Here is a 6397-nt window from a genome sequence, read left to right as displayed (position 1 = left end):
GCAGTTTCATATCTTTCATATCTTTCTAATGTTCAAAGGTTTTCTAATAAAAGAGCTTCATCCTTGCAGATTGGTCAACGTGTTTCAGCAAATTAAATCCAGATTGCAGATTCTCCAGCAATTCAGAGCAATCCTTCACATCAGCGTACAAAGCAAAGCTTCAGCTGCAGGAATCACACGTTTTCTAGTTAGTTTGATTGCTGCAAGGCCAAGTTCAGACAGCTGGACTGCAAAGAGCTGGTGAGCATCTTTGAGCCAGCATGGAAAACATCATGGACCAGGACCGATACAACCGGGCCAAACGAAGTTTAGGGATAATTGTAGAGAGGAGACGGGCGAAAGACAGAAAGGAAGAAAGACAGGTAGAAGATTTAAGAAGATTTAAGACGATTTAAGAAGATTAAGTACATTTAAAAAACTTAAAAACATTAGAATTCTAAAATGTTCTAGAGTCTTTGTTACAAATTGTGCCATATGCACCAACACAGATTAAATGGTGGCCAGGCAAAGAGGTGAAAATGACCCAAATGGACCAAAAAGTCCACGATGATGACGCCCGAGGGTTCAAACAGATTCCACGGAGACCCTCAGGGCTCTAATGTGGATCCATTCAAGATTCAGGATCCAAGAAGTTCATTGTCAAATGACCAGCAGAGGTCACGCAGAGCACTGACCCTCTGACTGTGCCAGCTCCCTTCACATGACTTTGTCCACAACATAACTAAGATCAAAGAAAACAGAGCAAGAATCAACACAAATAAGAATAAACCAAGAAATCCAATAAGCAAAATGAGCTGATGTGCAGGTCTGTGTACAGAGGGTGAAGTGCTGTCAGTGTTGAAGGTTCATGTGTTGTTGTCAGAGCTCGGACATTCAGAGCATGCAGATATCTTTGTAAAAAACACACATGTGCAGGTACTGATGGTAAAAAGTACTTCAGTAAAAGTACAGAATACTCTCCCCAAAAAGTACTCAGAGTACTAGTTACTTTCAAGGGTTGACGTAATGATTTATCAACGTCCATCTTCTAGCGCTGGTCCGGGGGCTGGAGTTCTGCTCGGCGGTCTGGAGCACCGTGTTTCTGGTGAGTCCATCTTCACTTCCTTCAATAAGCTCAGAGGCCTTTTTCATCCAGGACGTCCGAGGAAAGATTCCTCTGGATGAATCAGCAGAATCCTTCTGATCATCACTGATACATGTTCACTGTGTTCTTTTGTTTGTTCCTTTGTGAGTTTCTTTGTGTTTGTGTTTGTTGGCATCAGCTGGTTTATTCAGTAGTTTCCTCTTTGAAGCCAACAGTAGGAATAGATGTTCACTTTAACAGTCAAGCACAGGCTGAACAGTGATGATGCTCAGAGCCTTGTCTTGACCTTTGACCTCTGTAGGTCCCCCTCCGCTAAAGACTGCAGCTTTAAAGGATCAGCACAACATTTACAAAGAGGACGCTGCTTTAGCCTAGCTTAGCACAAAGACTGTAAACAAGGGAGGGAACTGATAGCATAGCTCAATGACACTGTGTGTGTGTTAGTGTGTGTGTGACACACACTAACACACACACAGAGACACACACACCGACACTGTGACTGGCTCACAGGGCGGCTGCTGTGGCAGGACCGGTGCTGCTGATTGGCTGAGCAACACCTACATCGTCAGCGTCAACTCTTCCTGGTGCTCCGAGCTGTTGAACCTCACTCTGATTGGCCCAGACCCACACAGAGCGGCACCGAGCTCGCTCCTGTGTTTCGTGTCCCTGGTGTGCTGTGATGTTTTACCCATGATGCTGCTGGGTTTGTGGTTTTCAGGGCTGCAGTCAGACGTTCAGTGATTGGCTGCAGGAGAACTCCCTGACCATCATCGCCATGGACGTCGCCCTGCTGTTACTGCAGGTAGTAACACTGCACTGCCTGCAGAGGGCGCAAACACGCCTTTGTCACAGTCTGAGGGTTTGTGTGTGTCTTCACTGAGTCACCAGCAGATCACTTTGACGTGTCAGCACTTCCTGTCTGCTTCTGATTGGATGGTTTTGAATCAACATGGCGGCCTGTTTGTGGTTATATGACATAAATATTTATTAAGGGTGAAGAAGAAGGAAGATCAGCGCAGCTCTGTATCTGTTAGTAGATGAGGTACTGAGGTAGGTACTGAGACCAAGCAGCACAAACTGCAGTTCCTCCAGTGTCCACTAGAGGCTGCCTCGTACAGTGAGTCTGGACGGTAACTTATGTTACTCTAGCTCCATCACACTGAGTGTTTCCGCCTCTCTGCAGGTGGCGCTGTTCGTCATGGCGGAGTATCTGTACCGTGCATTTGGAGAATGCACGGTACGGGCGGACAATCATATTTCACAGTAACATATCATGGATGAGATCATCGGAGTGACATCACATATATGTCCATAGTAAGACATATGGACAGACTGTCTCCACAAAGTCCAGCAGGCCATGCTGCTGACACAGGTTCCTTCCAGAATTCTTCCAACACAGCCTGTGTTCAGAGGGAAACCAGAGTAAGATGAAGCGTTCAGACAGAAGACTTCTGGTCCATGATTCATTTAAACATTAACAGTATATCATAAGATTACATGAGGTTTGTGTATGGTTTTGAAAGGGGGCGTGGCCTTTTGAAAATATGACAGCACGAATTGTGATGCCTTTGAAAGTCACCCTCATGTCATGAAGTGTCCCCCTGAATGTTTATCGGGCGCCCCTGACTACAGAGAGACAGTTTCCAGATTCAGGACAAGTTCCAGGACTTTCAGGATTTTATTCAGAAGAAGACGCAGAAAGAGTCTGAAGGCTGATGTGAAGGATTCTCTGAGTTGCTGGAGAATCTGCGCTCTGAACTTCATTTGCTGAAACACAGGTAAGAACTTAGAAAGGTGAAGCTCTTGGCCCGGATTCATTCCGCACGGAGAGCGCGGCGCGGCGCTGTGCGCATGTTCTGTCAGATTAAAGCTGCTTCTCTACTTTTCAAACGGAATCTCTGCTCGTACATGTACATCTGCGTCTGTTTGCACCGACTACATCGAGCAGACAGGAAGTCAGTCACCAGAATAAAACTTGCTGATTTCACATCGCTACCGGCGGAGAAACAGACATGTACGAGCAGAGATTCCACGCTGCGCGTTCACGTCGGTATAAACCGGGGTCATAAGTAGAAAAAGTCTGAGTGCTGCAGCTGAAGCGCTGCTTTACTGCTGATGTGAAGGATTGATCTGAACTGATGGAGAATCAGAGCGGTTCAGAGCTGTGCGTGCCTCTGTGTGTCAGCCTGTCACCATGGTAACAGCAGAGGAGACCTCAAACACCACTCCAACTTTGAGAGCCTGGAAACGATCCGGAATTAGAAACTTCTGAATACAAGTTTGATAGAGCAGCATGTGATGAGCGTTTTAAGACTGAACTGGAGTCTGTAGGAGCAGATACATTTGGCACATGAGCCTCGTTGAAGGGCTCTCAGAGACTCCCATGTTAGAAATGATGCAGAAACTGCTTAATATTTGGAAAACTATAATTTTTTGAATAAAACGTGAAGTTGAGCCGGAATGTGCTCTGTGAGATGAACACGGTGAAAGTTGAATGGCTGATTTTTAGAGGGTGTCTGATAAAGACTACAAACATGGCTGCTATGTATAAGTCTTGTGTGTCATCCTGTCACCATGGTAACAGCCCTGCCTGCCTGCCTGTATCCATGACAACCTGAATGTTTAACTGTATCAGCTCTCTCTGTCCCCCTCCTAATGCATTTCCAAGAAAGACAAGTGCCAGAAGAAAGAGCGCAAAGAGCGAGAGAAGCTTGAGAAGAAAGGACAAATGTTGAAGCAGTTTATTGTGGAATCAGACGGCTTGATCACTGGACCGGAAAAGGCCAACAGGACCGTCCTCACAAAACAAAATGAAAACCTCAGAAAGGCTGCCGAAGAACTTACCCAGTGTTCTTCCAAGTGTGAGGAGCTGGCCAACGAGGTCTGCACTCTGAGGAGTGACCTACAGAAGGCCAACAAGACCATCCAGGAAAAAGACAGTGAGATAAACCAACTGTCAGAGGACAGGTCCTCCTTAGAAGATCAGCTGAAACAAGAGCAGGAAGCAAGAGAAAGCATTCAGATAGACCTTGATGTGGTCGAGAAACGTAAAAGCGACCTTCATTCAGAGGTGGTTCGTCAGGTGAATTTAATCACTGACCTGTCTGTTGAACACATTGATGTCTGCAACCAACTGGCGAAGAGCAAGGCCAAGGTCGGACAGTTGGAGGAAAAGGAGCTGGAGTTTGAGCAAACACTGAGAAGTTTACACCAGTCTCTGACGCAGCAGCAAAAGGAGACTCTAGAGTTAAGGGTAAAGTGTGAACAGCTCACAACAGAAAACGAAAACCTCAGAAAGGCTGCCGAAGAACTTACCCAGTGTTCTTCCAAGTGTGAGGAGCTGGCCAACGAGGTCTGCACTCTGAGGAGTGACCTACAGAAGGCCAACGAGACCATCCACCACCGGTACTACCAAGGCAGCTGGGATTACCAGGACAGCCGGGACTACAAGGGCAACCGGAATTACCAGGGCACCCATGACCTCAAGGAGAGTGTAGACTACCAGGACGGCCAGGACAACAAGGAGAGTGTAGACCACCAGGACAACAAGGAGAGTGTAGACTACGAGGACAGCCAGGACAACAAGGAGTGTGTAGAGGCTGACCAACACAGCCTGGGCAACCCGAAGAGTAGGGATAGTTGTGGAAAGGAGACAGGCAACAGACAGAAAGGAAGAAAGAAAGAAGAAGAAGAAGAAGACAGGCAGAAGACACTGAAGTAGACCTAAGTCTCTGAATTGACCCTGTTTTCTGACAGAATCGTGCTTTAGTTGTGTTGATGTGGCTGTGATCTCCCAGCACTGTTCTCCTGCTCTGGAATACTTCTTCATTCACTGTGAGCCGCTCCACTCTCCATGTGTTTGCTTCATTCTTTCAGTTCCACTCTTTCATATCAGGGTCTATGTTTGCAGCTACAGTCCCCACTCATGTTCTGTTCTGGTCATTGTGGGTCTGTCATGTCAGTTTATAGCCATACTGTTAGTTCACATTGTTCACCTTGGCTTTTACCACTTTTATGCAGGTTTTATCTTGTTTCCTGTACTTTGATTATTTTACTTTGATGTTATTCATACATGACTGACTCCTGTCTGCAGCACTTTGTTGTTTTTTAAATGTGCTTTATAAATAAACTTGACCTTGTTTACTTGACCTGATTTTATCTTGAGAGCTATATGTGTGTGTGTGTTTAATCTACTGTGGCGGCAGGCCTGGTTGTAAAGTCTGACAGCAGCAGGGAGGAAGGACCTGTGGTAGCGCTCCTTCACACAGCGTGGATGGAGCAGCCTGTCGCTAAAGGAGCTGCTCAGTGCTGTGCATGGGGTGGGTGGTGTCCTCCATCAGGGAGGACAGCTTTGCCAGCATCCTCTGATCTCCCACCACCTCCACAGGATCAAGGAGGCGGAGTCTGCTCTGGCCCTTCTTGTAAAGTGCAGCCGTGTTGTCGGTCTAGTCCAGTTTCTTGTGCAGATAAACACCCAGGTACCGACCACCGCAGAGTCATCAGAGAACTTCTGGAGATGACAGCTGGGTGAGAGGTGACAGAAGTCTGGGAGAAGGAACAGTTCCTGTGCTGCAGACGACCACGTCAGACACACACACTGTGCCCTCAGCATTCATGATGTGAGGCGGCGGTCCACCCGTCCGCACCAGTTTCTCTGGACATTAAGCTTTTATGTGGTCTGATACAGTTTGGTCACAGAGTGTGATCATTGACTGACCTTTATTGAACGATTTCAAAATAAAAGCTGACATTTATGTGACAGGTTTCAGTTCTGATCTGTCAGTGATGCTGTGAACTTCAGCGTTCCAGGTCAGTTGTGGTCGGACTAAAAAGGAAACTCATTGTTCTGCAGCTTCTGGCTTGATGCCGGCGGAGCTTGATGGATTGGGGGGGGGGTGTGGCGTTCCCATCACATAATGAGTCAGGTCAGGCCGTGCGTCAGGTGGAATGTTTCTGCACGGTTGACCAGCGGCTTCACAGAGAAAATGTGATGACGAAGAAAAAACTGTGAGGTCACACGGCACATTTCACACACACGCACGTCAAAACAGTTTAATTATAGTTCGATAAAAAACAACAACAACAACACAAAGATCCAATCAGCAGCGCCGAAACACGATGTTCAGTCCCGACACTGAACACACATAAGACACTTTGTCCACAGGCAGCAGAACACGTCCAGAACATTCAGTCCTGACACACAGTAAACATGGTCAGATGTATGTGGACAGCCGGTCAGGACATGCGTCTGCTGTGTCCTCCATGTTTCTGTTTCCCGCCTATTTGTAAAGTCTGATGAAGGGCGATGAGGTC

This window comes from Parambassis ranga, chromosome 16 (assembly GCF_900634625.1).
Source record: "Parambassis ranga chromosome 16, fParRan2.1, whole genome shotgun sequence".
NCBI classification, from domain to species: domain Eukaryota; kingdom Metazoa; phylum Chordata; class Actinopteri; family Ambassidae; genus Parambassis; species Parambassis ranga.
Note: the sequence above shows the minus strand (reverse complement) of the source record.